The 23,459-nt window shown below is 43.4% G+C and overlaps 2 protein-coding genes across 4 annotated transcripts in view; one reads left to right on the top strand and one right to left on the bottom strand.

The window, feature by feature from the left end:
• INSYN2A (inhibitory synaptic factor 2A) overlaps window positions 1-6,372 on the bottom strand; it is a 48,340-nt gene extending 41,968 nt beyond the window's left edge. For both annotated transcript variants that reach the window (XM_054831426.1, XM_054831425.1), the window contains exon 1: window positions 6,004-6,372. The gene's annotated coding sequence lies outside the window, so the exon portion shown is untranslated. The remainder of the gene's footprint in view (window positions 1-6,003) is intronic.
• DOCK1 (dedicator of cytokinesis 1) overlaps window positions 1-23,459 on the top strand; it is a 309,905-nt gene that overhangs the window by 146,481 nt on the left and 139,965 nt on the right. The window lies entirely within an intron of this gene.

Genomic DNA, 23,459 nt, shown 5'->3' with positions numbered 1-23,459 from the left:
CAAGCATAATTTCTGCTGAATTACTCTCTTCAGCATTGGGATGTTTTATCTGTCTCTGCCAGCTCCTTAGAATTATTGCTGTGTTTTATTTGCTGATGGCTTTGATACACAAAAATGTATTAAACTGATCCACAAGATAAATTTCTTTACTTGTGGATATCTCCTCATTCATTTCTGATTGTATTTGCAGAAGAGAATAATGAATATAATAACAAAATGGGCATGAACAACCAATTACTAATGACTTGAAGGAGAGATTGGGCTGCTGTAGAATTTTTTTCTTGTTCATATACAAATACACAAACGTTAGTGATTTCACTGAATTGTCTCTTCTTCCTTCTTCTCCCAAGGAGAGCCAGAAGTAACTAACCAGACCAAAACTACTCGTCATGTTACTAACTTTGAAATGCAGTCCCAAATTTACACTCCTGCTTAAGTGGTTTTGTATTGAGCATTGTAGAACCTCCGTTTCAGTTTTTAGAGGTCACTTGCACCGTGGTTGGGCTGTATAACTTGCATCAGCTTTGACCTCACTGACTTGTTCCAAGCAACAGCGTCACAACTCTGGCATGAGCGCTGCCTGCTGTGATTTTCCGGGGAGCACAAAGCAGGCTTGCTGTGGTTCGCCTGGGGTATTACCATGACGCAAACAACCCCATTTAAAGATAGTTTTGGATATATCCATCCATGCTGTGGTCACAGGGGTGGGCTGTCATACCTGTGTTTTGCTTTGTGTGTCTCGCTGAACTTTAACAAGATTTCTTAGTCCTGTGGCTTAGGTCACTGTGGAGATGGGATGGAAGTATTTAAGTTGTATAGGTCTCATCAGTCTGGTCAAAGTGGGGTCTAAATAGAAAATGACAATTTTTAACTAATTGGAAATTGTGCGGGACATTTTTAGCGGTACAGCAAAGGTTTTACAGCTCTAAGTGCTGTGTCTATGACTTGTTTCGTAGGTCTGTCTCTTGTATCCCTGAATTCCTGGCTAGGTTTCTGCATCTTTCCTGGAGGTTAAAAGAAAATGAAGAGGTGAGGAAGGGCAGGCATAAAACAAGCAGGGAAGGTGGGGAAGAGCACAAAACAAATAAACCCTTCTTTGTTAGCTTTTGATACTTCCTCCTCACTTAGACCATATGGGATGATCTTCCTTTGCTTTTGTTTTTAAAATGGTTTAATTTTGTAACTATGTGGGCTTTATTTACAGGCATGCTATAGCAATCACGGACAGGCAAAAATAACACAAACCACTTGCTTCAATTCCCCATGGATGTCAAAAACATCAGTTAAGGTTGGGATTTTGCCATTGTTATTTCAGTACAAATAATAAGGAATTCCTGTACCAGGTAAAATGGAAGTAAAAGTAAATACAGATAGAGGAAAAAGTCTTTGGATGTTGTAGACTGCTAAAAAAAAAAAAAAAGTTGTTAATGGTCTCTCTGGAGATGGGCAGAAGACTTCAGCTTTGCATCCAAAGGAGCAGGATGTCCAAGTAGAAATCAATACGGGCGAAAGCGTTCTTCAGCACACAAAACTGATGCTGAAAAAGCTGCCATACAGCTGAGGCAGGCGGCACCTACAGAAAAGAAGTCTGCAGAGGGCTTCCACAATGTTCATTTGTTGTAAGAAGTCAGCGTGCCAGGCCATATGCTGTTTCTGCAGATCTCGTTAAATCAGATGCAAAAGCCACGTGCTTACGTGTTCTTTGGTCCACCGTGTAACTGCATTTTTAGCCTGTTTAATGAAATGCTGCTGTTAGATGAGGATTTTAGAAACCAGACTGGTAGTGGTCCTGCAGGAAAAGCCAGTGCAGTGAACAGTTTATCTAAGACGGTTGGAGTCCTGTAGAGAAATGTTCCTTTAGCGCGTCGCTGGCCGGTTACTCCCTTCTGCTCTCTTGAACGTTAGGTACTGGACTACGGGTTAATACTTTGGTTTGTGCATGGGGTCTGCTTCTTAGTAGTCAAATACGATTATTTTACTAGTTGTAGTCTCTTGCGTTGAAGATTAATGCTAAGGTCTCATTTCAAATATTAGGAATTTCCATGTAATTTGGCTGCATGTAGCCATACAGTTGAATTGGTAACACGAGCACGTTGTGGGCAAGCCTTTTACTGGTTACAAATGACTACTCCAGTCTGTCTCGGAAATATTTGGCCATAACTACGTAGCTTTTGTGCGATGTTTGACATGCTTTTTTGACATGGGCAGACTCTGAGGCCAAACAGTCAGTGGTGTGCAGAGACGGGGGGATCTGACACGGGGCAGAGCTCCAGCGCTTCCCCGCAAGGATGAAAATCTCCTCTTGTAATGATAGATTAAGAAGTTCAGATCTGTACCCAAATCTCATAGGACTTGGAGACCTTCGGTCCCAGGGCTTTTAAATCCATCTCTCTTTAATTCTGACTGTGAAAATGGCCCTTACTCTTCTATGCTCCTCGGTATTGAAATCCGTGGATTTGGCTGGAAAAAACTATTACTGGAGTAAAATCAGGCCTGGTGTCTTCCTGCCACTGAAGGGGAAAATCCAGGCAAAGAGGAGGACACCAAGAGCTGCTGTTTGATCACTGAATTGTTATTTTTACAACCAGTTATCTTTGCCTATGGGACTTGTGCTTATAACTGGAAAGAGATGAGTTTTAAGGCCCTGACCACCACGACGCTGTGCGGTGCAAATGTATAAAGAAGCTGAACTATTTTTGAGAGTATTAAGGGATCAGCAGAGAGGCTGTTTTCTGCCTGAATGTAGTAAAATTGTAGTAAGTAGACTTCAAAGTGGGGATGTGCCACTAAAATAAGAGAATGCTCTGATCACGTTCTGTGTGGTCAATAACCATTTACAATTGAATGTCAATTCCTAATGAGTCAGACCTGTGTCTGTTCATAGGTTATACAGTATTTTCTAAGCAAGCACCGATTTTCAGAAGGTTAAACATGGAACTCCCACTGAATTTACCACTAAGATTTTTTTTTTCCCTAAAATATGCTTGTGATCTCATCTCCTTAAAGCCTATTTAATTTGCAAATTGATTAGTAAAAATATAAGGGAGTGTTGGGCTATAAAATAGATTTGTTGCTTACATGTTTTTATTATCTTGCACAAATTTTCAGCAGTCTTTAAGTAGTGGCTGTCATAGAGCAGAATATAAGACCTTTTTAATAGCTAGTTTAAACAATCACGTGAATTTTTTATGTTCTCAGATATTCTAGATTTACTGTCATTTCCTCAAGTATGCATGAATTATGTGACTACACATTCTCAGTTCTCCCTGTCCAAAATGACTATGGTTGGATAAGGAACTGCCTTGAGACCCAATAGCTCAATAGCTTTGTGGAGGTTCCCTTATGTTTTAGCACAGATTTTTGGCAAGCTAATAGGTTTCCCTGGCTTTTACTACCACATCGGTCACTGCGAAGGACTGGTATGGTTCAGTTTGCTTTTAAATTCTCTAGAACAGGGTAAAGTAAACATTAGCGTTAATATCTCATTGTCATTTGTGCAATCCGTTGCTGAGTTTGGATTTCCAAGTAGCGTAATGGTGTGTTGTGGTGACCAGTAGTGTTCGGTCCCTGGTAGTGCACGTCAGGACGATGACACACGCTCTGTGATTTGGCACTTGGGCAGGCTCTGGGGCTTCTCAGCCATATTCCCCTTCTGTATGTTCATCTCCATTGAACTTAGCTATTCCCCCCCCCCCAAATTAATCATATATGCTGTGCATCTCATGCAAAAATGCTTCTGTCAGTGAAATAGTTAACTGGGGAAAAAAAATGCAGCGATGATCTTATGAGCTACTTGTTTGTGAGCTTAATTAGTAGAGGGGTGCATTGAATGTTAAGTGCTGTCCCTCTTGGTAAGTAACTAATACTTTCTTTTGTGGTGCTGCTGCCCAGCTGGTTTTTTATGTGTCAGTCTGGGGGGAAGGCACCGATTTCATTCAAGATAAGAATTATTTTGAGCATCTTGTTAAAAATATACATCGTTAATAAATATGGAGTCCTAAAGAACACGTATTTTTCATCAAGGGCATCATGATGTCCTTACAAAAAAAAAAAAAAAAAAGCTTATTTAGTATCAGCCTTCCCCAGTGAGCTCATTCGATGAAGGCAGTCTGCTTTAAATGCAACAGCACCTTGAACTCTGGAGCAGTAATTTTATTTTACAACTGTTCAGTATGAATATTTGGATTAGTAATATACATTATGTATTTCTATTGAAATCAATGACTGTATGCCATCACTGTATAGAAGAATATAAACCTCCAGATGATAAATTAGTAATATCTGAGCACAGAGATATTTTCATCTGAGCTGCTCGTATGCATTTATAATGCTAGAAGAAAAACCCAGCTTTTAACTTGGAACTGTTATTTGTACTTGAAGAAAACAGTATTACTGTAGTAAAGGCAGGCAGGCATGAGCAGACTGGTAGAACACCAGTAGGCTTCACACCAAGAGTAAGGAAATATGTTACTCCACATGCTTGTCATTTTTTACTATAGGTATGTTTGCTTGAAATTTTACATGAAATTATTCTGAGTACATGGCTAGGACAGTCACATGTCATGTGATATTCTGTATTTTTTTTTTAATTAGCTAGTAGTTTTTCCATCTATCAGCTAGATTTTAACCTTGATACATGCAGCATTCCTGCCAGCACTGTAAACATGAACGGTAATCACGATGAAACACTTAAGCAGAGAGAATAAATCTCCAGTTCCTATTAGACATGACCTGTTACTGTTTTGTCTTTTGTTACCGCTTTCCAGCATTCAGCAGAAAAATTATGATTCTCGGAGGCTAGAAAAACAGGTCTTTCCAAACTTCCCGACCATAGAGCCTAATGAGTTAAATTCTCCTCCGTGATGTTCGTGCGGGATTTTAGCTGCTCAGACATACAAGGTCAAACGAAACTGCTCCATTACCTATTCTGAGTCGTGGCAGAGAGGGGGGCACAGTTCCTTTGGGACAGACCCCTCGGGAGATGGTGACATAAGCAGAGAACATATCCTCCGCTTTCGACATTACAAGATGTCCCTATTTTGCTCGGGCTTGCCGCCCCCCCGCCTCCCCCAAACAGAGCCCAGCTAACTGCAGTCCTGCATCTCCCTCGCTGCTGTAACTCTGTGTAAACATGGCACTAAGTAGAGAACGTTGAGGTCACAGGAGAGGATTTTTACTAGCAAGAGGAAGGCAAAATGGAAATGCAAAGTGGGAAGCCTTGGATGCCTTGCAAGATGCAAGGTCCAGGACTATGACTTTGGTGCTGGATCCCTGCTACCTTTTTGTCCCGTTTGCCTACTGCATTTTCACGGCATCTCCGATTTAAATGTGTTTGATGATGGTGACGGGGGACTCGGGAGGGGGGGTGGAACGGTGTATGAAATGGGGAGAACCACTGCTGCTCAATAATAACAGTTCACAGAATAGCAGCAGCTTCAGCCCCGGACGAGGATTTTAGATTTGTTTGGTTTTTAATGAAGTGCTATACTGCAAGTTACCGGATGAACACGTCCAATGTTCTTCCATTGCCGTGTTGTATGGACACTTCATTAGGGCTGCGTTTGGACTTCCCAGCGCTGAAGTTAATAAGCAGCGGTAGTTGCTCACAATCAATCATGTGAAAAACTAAAGCACTTTGTGCGTCTTCCAAAAATCCTCCAGCTACAACTCTCCCCTACCAGGTAGCATTAGCAGAAACGGTCGTATTTTTCTAGAAGAAAGTAGCGGTTTGCACAGGTACAGTGATATTCTCTCCTTATCTGTCATGAAAGTTATTGAATGCAATCGCTGTTCCCAGGCAGGCAGATACACTATTGCATAACGCTCCCTTCGGCGCTCAGCGCGCTGCTTTACGCTCATCCCTACGAAGTTTTCATCGGGAAAACCAGGGAACCGGGTATTTTTAGGAGTCCTGGCTCCAGGAGGGTGCCGAGGCAGACCTCCGCGATCGCGCGGGGAGAGCCGAGGGCAGCGTTACGGCTCCGATGGCAGCGGCGAGCTTACCTTACGCTTCCTCAAGCAGAAGTGGCGGTCTGTGCGCTCCCCTTGCGGTGCATCTCCCTCCCTCCGCCGGGGCGAGCTGGCCGTCAGAAGGTCCGCGCCGGTCGCGCATCTGCCGCCTGCCCGCCGGAGCCGCGCTGCCCGCCACGCCGCCGGTCTCCCGCGGCCGGGCGCTCCGCTGCGGCCGCCCGGGCGCTCGCTAGAGGCAGCCGCCGCCGCACGCTCTCCCCGCTGCCCTCATCGGCTGCGGCGCCCGGCTCGGAGGGCGGGGGACGGGGCTGAAGGGAAGGGGGGGGGGCGGGACGGGTCCTCTCGGCCGGGTCCCCGCCGCGGGGGCGGCGGGTGGCGGCGGGGGGAACTTGTTGAGCGGGACCGGCGGGCGTCCCCCAGCCGGGCGGGAGCGGGCTGGGGCGGCGGGGCTGGGGAGGAGGAGCCGGGGGCCGGGCCGGCGGCGGGGAGCCGCCTCGGCGGAGGGAGGCGGTTGGCTCGGGCGGCGGGAGGAGCCCCCCGCGCCGGGCAGGGCCGGGCAGGGCCGGGGGGCGGCTGCGGGGCGCAGGTGGGGGAGCGGCCGGCCGGGGAGCGGCCGCGGGGGGTGCGGGGAGCCGGGCTGAACCGGCGGGCTTGCTGCTGGGTGCGCGAAAAGGAGGGGGAGATAGGGGGTTTGCAACGGTACCGCCTGCCGCAAAAATCTGCAATTGTTCCCGTTTTTCCTCTACCTGTGAATTCAGTGTCAATAGACTGATTTCAAAGCAGTACGGGCCTCGCTGATCATCGCTAAGCACCCTGGTTTCCCAGTTGTGCTACTTAAACCAGAAACCGCTGGAGCAGATGCAGAGTGGGTGATGCTGGTACGTTTGGGATTTCACCGAAGTGCTTGTTTAAAGCTACACGGCTGCATTTTATTTGGAGGAAAAGTGTTTAAGACGCTGAATGAATAGGTGACCCCATTTGCTGTTAAACCTTGAATAAAATGGGCACAATTTAGAAGTGAAGTGATTTGACAAAGCAGCAAGGATTGGCAAACACGGTCGTGTTCTTAAAACTTAAATCTTATCTTTCCTCCTCTTCTTTCAAACCACTCTATTATTTTATGGAGGGCTCCTCAGAGATGTTTTGAATTAGAAAAAGTTAGAAATTAAATGGGTCATGTGTATTCAGTCAGACCCGTCTGACAGACAGAAGGTGTCATGAGAGGCACGAGAATTCATCTGAGTTGAGAAGCAGCAGATCGGTGCCCTTTCCTTTTGAGGATTTCAGTTGTATTGCTGTTTAATAAATGTTTTTTCATCACAGCATGAATCTCACTTTAGCCCAGTTGCCACCAGGTGCGGACCACGGAGTTTGTCTGTAGTGGCACTATTTTCATCGTCGGTAGTGTTGATGAGGATTATTGATCTTTGGATTTACTGAAGGGACCCCTGACTTGAAGTGGCAGATCAGACCGGCTGGACGAGCCCTAGCGTGAAACACCCCGCTGCTGCCTGGGCTGAATGTGCGCCGCGCTGCAGCAGGGAGAGACACCCAAGCTAAGCGCTGAACAAGTTAGTACCTCTACGTAGCACGATGCAGCAGAAATACTGGCTCAAGTCCTGGATGTCTTTCTAGAGTTAATTAGCTGGAGCAGACCACTGCACCAACGAACGCATGCTGCGGCGGCAGTGCCTGGAGTCCCTCATTTGTGCCAGCTTTGCTATCTTTGCACAGGGCTCTGCTGATAGAGCCTGACAATGGGTAAAGAAACCCTTACGGACCCGGCTGTCACGTAAACATCAGTGCGGAAGTGTGGAGGTGATTTCACGGAACCCCTTGCCTGTTAAATTGCAGTTTAGCTGTGCAGGACTGGATCAGAGGAACGTTCAACAAATCAGACAGTCGGCAGAGGGCAGCTAAGTTGCTTTCTCTCTCTGCTACCTGTCCAGGTATTCTGCTTGCCCTCCTCCCTTCGTACCTTATCTTTGCAAGTTTACTGCCGGTCCCTAAGAGAGGCTGCCCGAGGGCATGCTTTCTGTGCCTCCACTCCAGGATAGGGGCTGCGCGCTCTCCCCAGCTCTACCGCAAGGAGTGAGCGGATGGCACGGTTTTGAGGGCAGTTTATGATCTCTCTGGGTTTCTTACAAGAGATTTTTTCCCCAAAGAAATAGGTGGTAGGAACTTAAATATCAACTTGCTTGTTTGATACAACAGTGAACACCATGCTTTTTTTTCTTTCTCTCCTTTTTGGCAGCGCTGACTTGCTATATTCCAGGACCTCTGTGGTTTTCTCTATAACAAAATAAATTTGGTTTTGGCTGCAACCTGTATACAGAAGTAGGTAAAATTATGTGGTATGGTGACCACATTTTAAATATGTATTGTGCTTCAACAGAAGCAAAGAGATGAGTGGTAGTAGATGCTATTACTTTTTCACAAGCTGAAGATGTGAGCTGTGCAGACTGTATCCCAGGACGTGCAGACCGTGATTGCTAGAAGAAAATCCTATTGCTAGATAACCTTAGTGACTTGAAAGGAAAAGCCCTCTGGCAGAAGCAGCAGTTAAACAGCATTCTTATCTCCCCCATAATTGTATTTAGAGGCCGTTGTCCCAGGGCTGATTATTCTTGCACGACATTATGCATCTACCCCGTTTATAAAGCTGAGCAACTATACAGCATTTTCTGTGGGTTTTTAGAGAATTAGAAAGGACTTTCCAGTTGTGGACCAGATTCCTGCTTGTCCTGCACATGTGTAAATGCTGACAGCATTGGTGTACATAGGGATATTTTACATTGTGGTTTGTGAAAAATAACACGTTTCCTGATTATCATGCTTCATGTTGCTGTAAAAGCGTATGGAAGTAAATACACTGGGAAAATGGAAACGCTTCATCATCCCATTTGCCAATTTTTCAGCCTTTAAAAAATGCTGAGCGCAACTGTTGCATAATGAAATGTAGTGTCAAAACGATGCTCGAGAAGGGAGAGGTCTGACTTCAGGCAGGAAAGATGCAAAGAGAAAAGAGACAATTCTTTATTATTTTTTTAGATTACAAATTCATTTCTCCGTACTGGAGTATCCTACCTTCCCAGGTTGCCTTTTTCATCAGGTGTTTGTCAGAGAGGAGCGAGCGCTGCTCAGGGGTTTGTTCCCGTGACACATGCAGGTCTGGGGGTGGAAGTCCTGCCTTGGACTTCTAGAGTGAGCGATGACATCATCAGATTCTATTTGAGAGCAGTGAGATCCGCTTTTTAGTGGTATCTCTGTGGGGATAGGAGAACTAGTACAGCAAGGGATCCTTCTTCCACGCTGCCAAAGTCACACTAAATTTGGGCATCTATGCGTCTTTAGAAATGTTAATCTTCTTGCACAGCCTGCTATTACAGGCTTCAGGTTTTGCTTTATTTTTTTTTTTAATATTCATCTTTTTGCCCTCCCGGCTGGCAGCACCGGGGCATGTCCTCCTGGTGCTCATTACAGCTGCAGGGCTTTTGGCTAGAGGACCGCTCGCGGTGAACGCCGTGCCCGGGGGAGATGTGTGTGTTGAGCAGGTGTTTTGTACGATTATGAACGGCTAGAACGTGCAGGTCCTACAGTGTAACGCTGAAATGTAATTTTCTGGAACAGTCTATGAAGTTCTTGTCAGTCTTTGAGGAAACAAGCTCAAATCCAGCTCAGGGAAAAGCGTGCAGCAGCCAGAGCTCGAGTTATCTGCCAGGTGTTTCAGCTCACGCCGGCATGGGGAAGATGATAACCAACACCAAAGTCATTTTCAAAATCAGTGTGAAAGCTGGTATTAAACGTCTGCCGTACACCGAGGTGCAGGTTCAGGTTACTATCAGAAGGGAAAAGCCAAGGAAAGCTCCAGTGCCACGTGCGCCGGGTGACTGATGGGCTGGCGATGGTGCCTTCCTTGAGCTGACCCCAGCCGAAGGTTAAGGTTAAGCTTAAGGTTCAGGTTAAGCTTAAGGTTCAGGTTAAGGTCGCTGCACCGAGCTCCTGCCACGGGCTCAGTCTCAGGAGGGTGTTACCGCTTGGTACCTTTCCTGCAGGGCCTGCGATTGGGTATAGATTAAGGAACTTGTATTAGGAGGGGTAATTTAAATGCTGACGCTAAATACATGAGCTAGGTTACTAGGGGTATACGTAATTGCTTAGGACGAGCCTGATTTGTTCCAGAACCTTACCACCTCCTTTTTAGTTGAAAAAAGAGTGAAGTTTACTTGATTTGAAACGCGGATGTATGGATGATGGTGTGCTTTTTCTCTCCGTAGTCATTTGGGACCAGTGCTGTCATGATAGCTTTGCTAAAAGGAAATATTTTCACGTCGCTGAATCTTCATTCCCATGAACTAGGTTGTTATTTTCATGCCTTTATACGATAGCTGCCTGGCTTTCCATGCTAAATCTGTTAATTATTTATTTGCTTGAACCTGCTGTTGGAAGAAAAATGGAGGAATGTTAAATATGCTCCTCTCCTCCAGCTGAGGTGAATGCAAACTTGGCTTGAATTTCAAACAGGTCCTCACGCAGTCAAATCCTTAGAGGTGCTCCTTGCTTTGAGGAAGGATATCATCTGCTTGGCTGCGATGACAAAGAAACAAGGTCTCCTTGCAGTCACGTTAGGAGAGATTTCATTTAGTGTCTTGCTCCATGATAAGTTTTTTCCATGAGCTTGGACGATTCATTTGAAACTATGCTCATGTCTGTTCTTTATCTGTAAAGTGCGAGTAATTGCACATCTGTTAACTTGGAGGAACGTTTTGAAGATAAAGTGGATTTAAGATTATGTGTGTAATACCCATAATACCTGTGTGCAGCTAAAATATTAAATAGCTGATTAAGTGAACTGCTATTCATGGGTTTTCTGCTCTAAGAAGGAAAATGCTGAGTAACCTCATTAGCTATGATCGTTATTTCTGTACTTCGTTGGTATGAGCAGGGTTTAGACCTCTCTCTTAATTTCCCTTTGTACAGATCATTGGAAGAAAAATACAACAGCAGGTCTTAGAGCTAAGGCTGAGATTTTGAGTTCCAGTTGAATGCTGACTCACTAGGAATCCAGATTGCTGGAGATGTTAGTTTAGCATTCATGCTAAGAAAGAACTCCTGATTTTGTTGGGATAGGATGGGTTTTTTTAATATTTGCACTGTGTTTATAGTTCAGAAAAGTTCATTTTCAGTATACGAATGTTTCTGGGAAGGGAACTAAAGCGATGATTGGAAATGCTTGTTTGTTCTTTGAGGATGGGGATTATGAACTAGTCTCTTGTGGTGGGTCCGAGCTGTGGAATCGCTTGCCTAATAAAGACGCTCTCGATAGATGCAGAATTCTGCGCTGGTTAAATTATCATGCAGCCTGTACAGTTAGGAAATAAATGAGGGTCTGGGAGACCGTGATGTATGATACCCTAAATGGCTGCATTTTGTTCATATTTGAAAGGCAGTTTAGCTTGTCGTCATTACTGATGATTTGTGCTTTTATAGCCCTTCTTTCTGCATTTCAGAGATCCTTTGTGCCCATCTGAATAATAAATCACCATGTTTGATTTGTTCAGTAAGACCAAATGTGAAATTACATTTTTATTAAGATGTCTTGAGAAACTCTGAGTGTGGGTAAAATTTTTTAAAGGAATATTATGTCAATTTTTTAATATTTTGTTTTGTCTTGTTTATTTTATTGCCTTTTCAAATCCCAGGGATATATCTCCAACTGCTTTATGGCAAAGAGAGATATACTGCCCTATTTAAAAATAAAAAATAAAAAATCTGATCATACTTTTGATTGTCTCCAAACAAACAGTTTCAGATTTAAGCACCTAATGAAATCTGGAATGAGCATGAATTCCATCTTCGAATTCGAGTTGCGGACAAAAGAAAGGCAAATGTAACAAATAACGAGGATACTTTCATCGGCTTCATATTTACTCTTTGGTGGAATAATATATTATTTATACAACATTGATTTCATTAGAAGGAGGATTTGATGGAACTTTTCTGTCACACTGGAGAACCATTAAATGATAGAAGGTAGTGTAAACTCCCAACCCATCGGTAAGGTTTTCTCAGTTGAAATATTGAACTATTTCAAACTTGAATATAGCAGAAAAATACAGGCTTTTATGTGCTTTTCCATGTTACTTTAAAGTTAGAAGCCCAGACAGCAGTTTGGTACTAATGCATAATACTTAACAGAAAAAACAAGCTAAAATAAAATGTATGAAACAAGTGAAAAAATGAGAGTCGTACAAAATTGTGTAAGAGAGAGAAAAATGAACAGTGCAAACAGAAGTAAATTAAACGCACCATTTCTGTCGATGCTCTGAGCCTAAACCAAAATTAAGTATTTTGGCCATAATGTTCAGAAATGAACTCTTTCGTGTGGTTTCCAAAATCCATATGCAGGCGTCAAAATAAAATTGCCCTCAATAATTATGACACATGGCAAAGGAACGATGGCAGAGAATGAAAATGGATGTAAAGGGGCAGGGTGCAACATGACGGGCACCCCAAACCTTTAGCTGTGTGCTCGCAATTGCAAGCTCCTACTCCCTTGTTTAATGAGGGGCACGTCGAAAAGGTCTGGCGGTATGAAAGTGATGGCCACCACAAATTTTAAAAAGCGTTGTACAAATAAAAAAAGAGAATCTCACAGCCCGTTTGCTGCTCTGGGAAGGCAAAACTTCTGTATGGTCTTGGTCGAGAGGGCCTTTCTTGCACGGTTTCTTGCTGCAGAATGAGTAATTAAACAACAGGGTCTCCTGTGAGATTTAGTGAAACGTATTGTTGTATCCACCATATATTTCCTAAAAACAATAGTTTAAATGTTCTGTTCATGGCTTGCAAACCAGCATACTAACATGTTTCCGTAGTACCTCATTTCATAAAAAATCAAACCAAAACAATAACATTTTTTAAAATCCAAACCCAGTTGGAAACTGTTGGAAACCTCATGTTGGTAACATGGTATCTGATAGTAGAGCATCACATTAGAAGACTTGAAAGAACTTAGGCCAAGCAAAATATTCATATCTGTATTGTCGCTAGTACTAATATCAAATATTTATATAGAAAAATAATATCTTAAGCTTTGAGTAGTGCCAGTGCTCCAGCTAGTATTGTATTGTATTGTATTGTATTTTATTGTATTTTATTTTATTTTATTTTTTTATTTTTATTTTTATTTTATTTTATTATTTTATTTTGCTATGTTATGTTATTTTGTTATCATGTTATTTTGTTATTTTATTTTATGTTATTCTATGTTATTAAAATAACCTAGGAATGTAAGCATGTGCAAATAAGGCTAAGGTGAATTTGTGATTGACTGTGCAAAGACTTAATTCTTTTATGTATTAAAATGTACGTGACTAAGTTTTACCTTAAGAAAGAAATATAAGAAGTTATTTTTAAAAGTCTGAAAATCCTAAAGGCACAAAATATTAATAAGTTATGTTATGCAGCAGTCCGATGATAAATGTGGGAAGCCTGATAATGACATTAAATGAGTTGACGATTGACAGCAGAGCCCAAGTCAAGTCCTTCTCGATCCTAGGTCTGTGGCTCTTCGAAATACGGTGCAATAGAAATGGCTCTGTCTTTATAAAACACGATCTGCGGGATACTACATTAGAAGTAGCGCCGCATTTTGATTTTCTTCAGTTTTTAAGCAAGTTCAGCACTTTAAATATTCATACTTAGCAGCAGTTGAGGAGCATAATTAGCACGTGCTTTAAATCAGAGGGGTGTCAGTCCATGTTGCGGTCAAGCCCTCTAGGCATCGGAAGTAGTACCCTCGGGTTTGAGTGTCTCCACGTCCTTCCCTTCACTGTGGCCTCGTCCCTGCTTCTGCCCAGGCCTTGCTGGGGAACTTTGTGGGACGGGGAACTGGAATGATTGCTTCTTGTCTCCTACCGTTACTCATTCGTCAGATCCTCTCGTCACAGTTTGTGCGGTCCCTCGCTGGACCTGCTTTTGCTGCCTGCCTCCGTGACTTCCATCGCTCGCTGCGTTTAAAAAATAAATGCGTAAATTAAAAGTACTTTCTCCTATTTGCTCGAAATTAATCTCCTGTTAGCTTCAGCAGCTGCCTCCTCGTTCTAATACTCTGATATTTGTGAATAACAGCTGTGCACTCGTTTCATCCACCACCTCTGTGAATTTGTAACCCTCAGTCATATAACCTCCCCCTCTGCCTTCTTGGAAGAATCTGGGACTTTGTGGCCCCTTCTCAGGAGGTGGCTTCTCCATCCCCTTGCCACAGGATCACAGGATGGTTCAGGTTGGAAGGGACCTTTGGAGGATCATCTCCCAACACCCCTGCCATGGGCAGTGACATCTTCAGCCGGACCAGGTTTCTCAAAGCCCTGTCCAACCTGACCTTGAACGCTTCCAGGGATGGGGCATCCAACCTGTGCCAGTGCCTCACCACGCTCATCGTAAAGAATTTCTTCCTTATATCTAATCTAAATCTCCCCTCTTTTGGTTTCAAACCATTACCCCTTGTCCTGTCACTACAAGTCCTGGTAAAAGTATCTCTCCATCTTTCTTATAAGCCCCCTTTAAGTATTGAAGGGCCGCAAGAAGGTCTCCCCGGAGCCTTGTCTTCTCTGGGCCCTCATTTTGGTTGCCCTTCCCTGTACCTTCTGCAATCTATTATGTTCCCCTTGAGCTATGGAGGCCGTATTTATTTATCAAATTCAGTTTTACTTCTCTGTGAGATGATATAAATCAAAGATTTCATTGAAGGATAGTAGTAAACATCACTGGAACTTTATTTGTGAGCTAAATTTTGACTTGGGATGATGAGCTGGGATGATGAGCTAATGAGGTTTGTTTTGATGTATAATTTTGTTATTTCACATCAATTACCAGATGACAGATGAGCTCTGCAGCAATTGATTATCTAAATAAGGGGCTTGATATCCTGCAGGAAAGCTTCTGGGGACTGAGGTGATGCTAAATGGACAAGTGGTGGCCTCCTGTGAGATGACATCGTGTCACTGACATTTTTGTTGGCCCGCACAAGGGACGCCCGTTCTGTGGTGGGTTTGTCCCATCCATGGAGAGTTTTCTGGGGGAAGAGAGGGAGCGCCCTGCGTTTAGCTGGGTGTGTGGGCTGCAGCATGCCCCCATGCCTTGGAGCGTTAGGGCTTCTCTTGGGGCTTCCTCTGTGTTTTCACAGAGCTCCGCATTTTTTGCAGGTGGTTCTGTCCTTTCCTCTAACAAAACAATTAGCGAAGGATCCTTGCTCTTGTCACTTGTGCCCCTTGCTCTTGTCACCATATTCCATAGGATCTCATTTAGTAGAGATTTTATGATGTGATTTTTTTCATAATATTTTAATTAAACAGAGTTGAACTTGAAAATCTGATGAAGCTTTGGGCAACCTGGTCTAGTAGAGGGTGTCTCTGCCCATGGCAAGGGGGTTGGAACTAGATGGGCTGTGAGGTCCCTTCCAACCCAAACCATTCTGTGATTCTCTGATTCTCTGATACGATGATCTCTTTTTTTGTTGTTCTTTTGGGGTTTTTTGTTTGTATTGATCTTTTTTAATGAAATTTTTTTAATTTTAGGTGTTGCTAGCAAAAATCACAAGGTGAAGATTCCTGGCTAGAAAAACCCCAGTAATTGGAAAAAGCAGAATACATGTTAATTTTTCCATTTAATAAGGAACAACAAAAAAATTTTTTTAATAATTCACAGGGATGCAATGAGTATTTTTCTTTTATTTATGCATATTTATCACTTAGCTTGAATTGTAAACATATTAATTCCTGCCTACCAGTTAATGACTTTGGGTAATGTTTGTACTCTCTTTATGCAGAAATTGTCCATATACCTCACAGTTACTTATAGGAGTAGATTTAATCAGGTCTGCTTCCTCAGCCCTGAAAGATGTTTTGTCTAAGTAGTTTTTCTAAGGTATGTTTAAAGCTTTGCTTTATTATTATTTTTTAATCCTTATATTTGTCTCCTCAAAAGTTAATGAGTAAATTTTAGCCTTACCAATAGAAAAGTTATTTACTGTTTTCAAGACTTATTTTTGCCAAATGTCAAGAGTGGGTTGAGTGTTGTAGGCTTTGCCATAAATCAAAGTTGGTTTATTTTTCTGCTGTGGTTTAAAACGATTTGCCCCAAAAGGAAGTAGTTCTGACAGTATTAATTGCAGGGACATTATGTCAGGAAAAATACTTTCAAAATAATGACACTACTAAATTCAAGAAGGAATAAAACATTGCACTTGTGGTTTGAGACCTAAAGACAGGCTCTGGGATTAACTGGGGTATTTGAGATCTCTCAGGTATTTTCTGATCTTCTTCTTAGGCTGTGGCACTCTGTACTTTTCTCCTATTTTTCATATTCTTAGTATATCTAAGTAGTGTTGTAACATACAGAAATATAGTGGCATATTTGTACTTTTATGATGTTTTAATGATATGGTTGTCCTATTATTTTTAAATATTGGAAAAGACAATGGGTGGTGAACATGCGCATATCTGTATCATGAAGAAATTGGGTATCTTAATGTATCAAATTGAAAGGTGTTTTTAGTGGAACACAAAACCCAATAACTTTCCTAAGGAAAATAATAAAATTACCTTAGCTTCCTTTAATGATTCATGGTTAATTTTCATAAACCGTGGGATTCAAATACGGGAGTGAAAATCGCGCGGTACTGCCCCCGTGCCCTGTCCTCCCACTCCCACAGCTTTAGTGTCCGTCTGTGTTCTCAGGATTGTTCCTTGCAAAGAGATAAAGTAATCTGCTTCCAAAATATTATTGATTTCCAAACACTAACATGGTTCAAGCTTTCCAAAATAATCCAGGGTTTAGTAGGACTGCGGCAGGCATGTTTGTGATTTGAGAACAGAGGGTTTTCAATAGATAAGCCTTTTTTCACGTGTACACACTCGAGTGGGATAATTTTGCTGATCCTGTTTGCAGTTTACTTTTTGAGAATTATTTAAAAAAGATCTGAATTAAAAATAAGCTTGCACTTTTTTTAACTAGTGAAGGCCATGCAATGTTTTATCCAGATCGGAGCATGCAAAGGCAGGAAAAGCATGATTTGTGTCTAACTCTTTCTCTGCATCCCTTGAGATTTCTATGGCAATATGAAGTGACTTTTTAGTATTCAGTATGGAGAAAAATCATAGAATCACAGACTGGTTTGGGTTGGGCTTTTCATCTGTTTTCCATCTTGGTAGTGAAACTCTTTCACTGAGAACCCCTTAGTCTTTGCTTCCAGTGGTGCTTTCCCTGGTCTCTGTTTCGCTAGCTTTCCGAAGGAGGTTTCCTTAAACTTCTCTCTTCAACGTTTACAAGCTCAGTGCTTTTATCCATGGCTTTTTGTTGTGTCTTCCCACTGGTTGAACATCTGAGCTGTCTCCTTGGTCCAAGTGCATCAGTTCTGACTTGCAGCTTTTTGTGCACGGGTTTAATAGTGAAAATATCTGCAGTATTTACATTGGCTGTTAATCCAGAGCTGCATCCGCTGGGATCGGGGAGTGTGCACAGCAGCAAAGAAGGGAAGAGAAGCAGACCCCCAGTTTCCAGTAACATCTCATGAGTATATATGAGAAGGAAAATGGAGCTGGACTCAAACACAAGTCTAAAAATAGAAGGCTGCAGCCCACCTTCAGCCTGGTCACCATCTCCTTTGTCCGGAGCAGAAGTGAGTGGGATGCTCAGACGGCGCAGGTCGCTGTAACGCTGCTGGCTTTCTGGAGCTGTGACAACCTGCAGGCCGCAGTATAAAAAACTACACCTTTTTTTTTTTTCTCTGCCCTCAGCTTTGTTGCCAGATTACAGCCACATGAAAAAGTGTTACGCGCATAAATATGTGGATTATCATGAATATTTTAATTAAATGACTGAAGAGTATCTAAAGATGGCAGGGGAGGCGGCGTTACTAAATTAAATTCAGCTTGTACTGAAGCCTGTGCACTGGTTTTAGTTTTACTTATTCTTTCTTACTATTTCTTACATATTTTGAAAATATGTATATATCTCAAAGCTGCTGCTTTGCGTCAGTTGTGTTGGTTTGAACGTGCTTCATCTCGGCAGAGAAGCCCCGGACTGGGATGGGGAACTGGGTGAGTCCTGGCAAGGAGCTGAACGTCAGGAAATGTAAAAGAGGTTCTGCTTAGTGCCGTTGTTCCTGCTCAGCTGGCGGCTCGGGAGGGAGAAAGGAGAAAGCAGTGAGCATCCCGGGATGCTGGCGTGGGAAGGAGGCAGCCGGTGGGAGCTGGGCTCTCCGGAGCTCGCCTTCGCGGGAGCGCGGTCTCCCCTTTCCGGGCTGGCAGTCCCCCGCCTCGTCCTCTGCGGCCACTGCTTTGTACTGTGGAACGTTTTAAGTCACTGATTTCAATCTTGTTTTGGATTTAATTTTAATTGCTTTTTCAGAGAGAGATTAATTCTCATTTAGGTGTGGATACGTAATTAAAAAAGATCTCTCGACTTAAGTTGCTTTTGTTAACCACGTGCATAGGCTGTACGTATGTGAAAGCAATTACATAGTTGAATATACATCTAATCCTATTCTTAGTGTTTAAGTGTTATTGTGTTAGAAAATGATAAACGACTTCTTATTTGTGAGGGGATTTACTTTTTTCCCTTATGATTTCTGCCAAGACGATGTCGGAAGGAAAATGAAATTCAATTATAACTCAAAATTTATTTCAGTGGTGGAAAAGCAGCACTTAAAAATGCTTTGTTATTACTTGAATATATTGAGCGCGTTGGATATCAGAAAGCAAATCATCAAAATATGTTTTGTGCTTTCATCGTAGTGAGTTATTCAATCCAGAAGGTATTCCCCTAAAATGCTTTAGGTGGTTTTTGGTAGGCCTGCAAGCACAGAGAAACCTGAATTAGCTTCATCTGGAACCAGGAGAGCTTTACAAGCAAATATTCCCTCTTGGATTATTCCCTCTGTGCTTATTGCTGCCGTGCCAGGCTAACCAGCGTGGGGGGAGCAGTCTGCAGACACTGGGGTGCTGCCCTCAGGTCTGGGGATACCGGGCTGTCACCAGACGGTTGCGGGATGCAGGTGAGCTCTGTCCTTCGGGAGCTGGGAAATCAAGTCCCACACCTTGGCTTTTCCATGGAATGGCAAAGGGGAATGAGATGTCCCGGGTTTAAAATTTTTGGTTTGTCTCTTAACTTCCAAGTATATGTTATTCATCTGAAATAAATGGAATAAACTGAATTTGAAAATAAATATTAAAATCTGTGTGCATGCAGAGGAAACTCCTGCGGTCAGAACCTGGTTTAATTACTTTGAAAAGATGTACGCGCGGGTGCTGGCCGGCTGCTGGCTTCAGTTCTGCCGTTCGACTTTCTTAAAACGGGCTTTTCAAATTGTAATTATTCCAACTGATTAGTTCTTTAAGTCATCGTGCTTTTCATTTCATTCTAAATACTTCTTAAAGAAATATATTTCAATTTAATGCTTTTTGAATTCATCCTTTTTATTCACATGAGTTAGCGCTGCTGCCATTTACTCTTTGTTCTTACCCTGGGAATTGTCAGGAAGGGTTGAAAGCAGAACTCGCCCCCCATCACCCTCGCTGCCCACAGCTGGGTACGTGCTGGTTGCTTACGGACGTCTGCTGCCTTGTTTTTCCGCGCTGCCTCCCGCTCCTGAAACGAAGCGTGGCTCCTTTGGCCTTACGGCGAGGCAGAGGTAACCTGCACCCACCCGAAAACCGGGCAGGTCCGGGAGAGGTTTGCGTAGGTCCGGCTTTGCGGTCCCACACACGGCTCCGTTGCGCTCCTACCTGGAGGTTTGTGTTTCCTTTTGTGCTGTTGAATGTTGTGATTGGCCCCAAATCGGGGTGGGGGGAAGCCCAGTTTATCCTTAACCCAGCGGATAGTGTCCTTTTGTCCTGCTGGTGTTGGATTTCTGCTGAGCTAGGTGCTGATTCCTGCCGTAGGAAAAAGATAAAGAGCCGTTTATCAGTAGCATCCTGTTGGAGCGTATTATGGTGAACTCTGTGGTCATTGTCCCAAACAGTAATAAAAAAGAGTTTTAATTCAATTAACTTCCCACAATATAAATGTTCAGCTCTTTTTGCTTAGATTGCATATTATAGATTGATTACATATTCTTTTCATGAAGTATCTTTGAAGCTCGTCTTGATACTGCCGTGTTTAGCAATAGGTTGTCTGAAAGAATCCCCCAAAGTATTCTGAGTTACCGTGTATTTAATAAGAAATAAAATTCAAATTTAATAACGCTACGGGAAAGAATTGTGTCACTCTTGGAGACACAACTGACATACTATCGTTTTCAGGTTCTGCAGATGAGTCCTTCCCTGTTTCGTTTAATTAAATGCAAAGTGCTAAATAGGTCTGTGTTCCTTGAGAGTGTGTCCTTATGAAATACAGCTACAGCTACTTCTCAAAATACCTGTAGGTAGCCTCCTGCACTGCCTGTCGGAAAATATTTAAAGCTGAACTTCTTGCTTTTTGTTGTATTTCTCTTATTTACCATACTGGTACCACGTGGATTGGTATAAATACTATGAATTTTACTACTATACTATGAAATATCACAGAAGTTAGCAAAGTCGTAGTAAAGGGCCAGACTGTCGTCAGCAATGCTGTCTTTCTCTATTTAATGAGTTTTCCCGCTCTTTGGGGAGGAGGGACTGAGAACATTGCCTGTAATGGGGTTTGCATTTTGAGAACATGCCAACGCGAAGAGAGCCCCGTCTGTCGTAACACTGATGAGAGCCTTGCCGTGATTCCTGCCTGCAAGGACTGTGTAACCTTCGGCAGCGCTGAGAGCGGAGCAGCCCAGCTCGCAGTCAGAGAGTGCCTTCCCCATGGCCCTCCTTCCCGTATCCACCCGCTGCTTTGTCCCGAAAACTTCCTAACAGAACAGCCCCCGTGGTGCGGTGTGATGGGTTACGTGATTACGCACCAAAAGTAGAAATTAGTTAAAAAAAGCAAAAGCTTCCCCAAAGAGAGTTCTTGCAAGTTGCTTTTTAATCCAAAGATATCTAAACTACTCACTAAATTTCCATTGCACGTATTTCTGATCCTTCTTTCAAGCTCGCTGAGCCCCTCGCTAAACCAGTTGCTAAATATTTTATGTCACAACAGTCAAATGAGAAGCACCGAAAGTAGAATAATTTGTCTTAAAAATGGCTGTTGCTTTTAGAAGCGTATTCATCTGGCGGGGTCACCTGTCTTGTATGAAGAGGAGGTTCATTTAAAAGATAATACATCTTCCTGCAGCATTGCCGTGATTTGTCATAGTGGTATCTTACTGCAGCGTGATTCACCTGCTGCAGAGACCATATCCATAATACCTGTAGGCTACACTGAAATCACGTCAGTGCGGTCATTCTTGACATAGGATGCTAGTTATCTTAAGTTATCTTTTCCTTGTATTTGCAAAACTTAAATTCTTTAGCTGGTCTGCATCAATATGATCATAGTTTGTTTACGTGGCTTTCAACTTTGGTCATTTTTGATAAGTAAAAATGTGCTTCTGATTGCATTAACTAACGTCATGGTTTACAGACGTGTTCAGTCACGGGTAAAGTTAGGCGGTGTAGGATCTGTAAACAAGTCCAACAAGAGTTTGGAATTTTCTTGTCTTTTTTCCTCCAGAACGCGTAATCCCATCCCCACTTTGATTTCTCTGTTCCACCAAAAAGGCCAAAAGAAGTTAAAAAAACCCAAAAAACAGGGCAGGTGCGTTACTACATTTTGCTTGTGCCCTCTACCAGCATCCTTGCGAAGGCTGCAGCCTGCCGTGCGCCCAGCTTTTGTGAGCATCTCTGTCCTTTCCCACGGCGATGCTGTAAGTCTGTGGACCAGGGCTGAGCCCCTTTTCTTGCCTCTGAGGCAGCGGCGCGGGCGAGACACAGCCAGACCTCTCTGGTCCTCTGGCTGTCGAGGATGCTGCAAGGAGAGGGCACGCTCCTGCGTGGGTTGTGTACGTGTCTGCGTCTCGGCTGTGTTACCTTTTAGCTGCACTTTTATTTTAGCTCTTTGGTGACTCCTGTTTGCTCTAGAGGAAGTTCAGCTTTTTTCCCTTGTCGTTTATCTGACACTGAGTGCTAGAACAGATACGTCTTTCATTTGAGAGTGCTTCAGATGATAATAATAATAATAATTATAGTTAAATTAGCTTCCTAATAATAATGTGAAGAAAGTAAGATGTAATTTTGTGTTGGGAAATCTAAAATAAACAAGACGAAAGACTTTCCCTGGGGTGAGGAAGCCAGTTAGTCTGAGGTTCGTATTAGCGTCGGGACCGTTGTTATTCCCGTGTTAAGTCTGCGCCAAGACGATTGCACTTTGTGTTCGCCTGTGTAAGCACTGGGCTCAGTGGGCTGTTGCTTCGCAGATCTGTCGCTCTTCTTCGATGCCGGGGACGGGGAGAGGTGGAGGCCTTAGTGAGGTGCTTTGGGATGAGTGATTCCCCAAATGCCAAAACGGTTGATGAGGGTTTTGGAAAAGCACAGACCAACGAAGGTGCGTGTTTATGAATACGTCTGTTCACTTAGCTTAACTCCAAGCCCAAAACAAGTAGCAGATAACGACATGGGTACTTAAATTGGAGAGCAGAGATTTCCATTGTGCACGTGAACTTTGGAGGTGAGCTGTCTCCAGTCAGGTTTCGTTATATGGAAGAACTTTCCAGTTTACAAGAGAGATGGAAAGGAGCAAACAAGATGTGTCTGCAGAGGTGACAGGGTGGGTTGAATTGTCAGGAAAGAGGGTCAGAACAGTGTTTTTCCTCTGAAGCAGAGGAAGAGCGGAGGCTGAAGCGAAGAGGAGCCCATGGGAAGGAGAGGGCTCGGAGAGTCCCGTGGGAAGGGGCACCCAGAGCTGCTCACCGACGTGCAAGGCAGCCGCTCTCTGTAACCCCCAAAAGCACCAGAGCGTGCTGTAGTGGGATTGAAAACTCTCTGGCTGGGCACCAGGGAAGAAGGAAGAAGGCTGCTGATGGCTGCCGAGGGGAACATCAGCTGCGATACCGCTTAGGTAGCCCGGGTGGGCAGCTGGAGCTGCACCAGCAACGCTGGCAACGCATCATTAAATGCATTAGGGGACAGCGGGTAGGTCTTGGACCAACCAGTACCGCTCCAAATTCCCGTATCTCTATAGAGGGTGTAAAAACGGCAGCGCGCATCTCTCTGCTCTGCTGTGAGTTTGCATCTGTGATGACTTACTCAAAGGTTGCTCCTCTGCGTGGGGCTCTGGGGAAACCGTTCCTCAAATGGGGACTGATGCACGGGCGCACCAGCTCTTGGTTGTTCTGTGTCACCTTCCCTGTCCTTTGCCGTGTGCCCAGATACCACGAGGGGTAGGAAAGGCTTTGCGTGCCAACCAGTGATAATTACAATAAAAGTAAGTAATTCTAAATCCCAGAATGGTTCTATTTCCATATTCACTGCTGCATCTATGCAAAATTCTTTAAAAACAGATTTTCTATGGCTCTTCCATTTTATTTTTTCACT

Source organism: Grus americana, chromosome 7 (assembly GCF_028858705.1).
Source record: "Grus americana isolate bGruAme1 chromosome 7, bGruAme1.mat, whole genome shotgun sequence".
Taxonomy (NCBI): domain Eukaryota; kingdom Metazoa; phylum Chordata; class Aves; order Gruiformes; family Gruidae; genus Grus; species Grus americana.
Note: the sequence above shows the minus strand (reverse complement) of the source record. Positions and strands in the feature narration are given on the sequence as shown.